The sequence below is a fragment of the Penaeus monodon genome, chromosome 23 (genome assembly GCF_015228065.2).
Source record: "Penaeus monodon isolate SGIC_2016 chromosome 23, NSTDA_Pmon_1, whole genome shotgun sequence".
Taxonomy (NCBI): domain Eukaryota; kingdom Metazoa; phylum Arthropoda; class Malacostraca; order Decapoda; family Penaeidae; genus Penaeus; species Penaeus monodon.
Window position 1 is genome coordinate 39742645 of NC_051408.1, and position 226 is coordinate 39742870.

Genomic DNA, 226 nt, shown 5'->3' on the forward strand with positions numbered 1-226 from the left:
AAGAGAATTCACCACTTTCTCAAATAACTTCTGATCTTTACATTGTCAAGGTTGTGCAGTCACGGACGAAAGCCACGTCGTGAATGAAGCTTCGGAAATGTCCGAAACTATACACCAGGGGTCACGTTCTTAAGGCGTTCGAGACCGAATTCGAAACATGTTTTACTTGAGGTTTGACCCTGGCTGTGCGTGGTATTCTCCTTGTAGGGCATGATTTTTCTCTCGT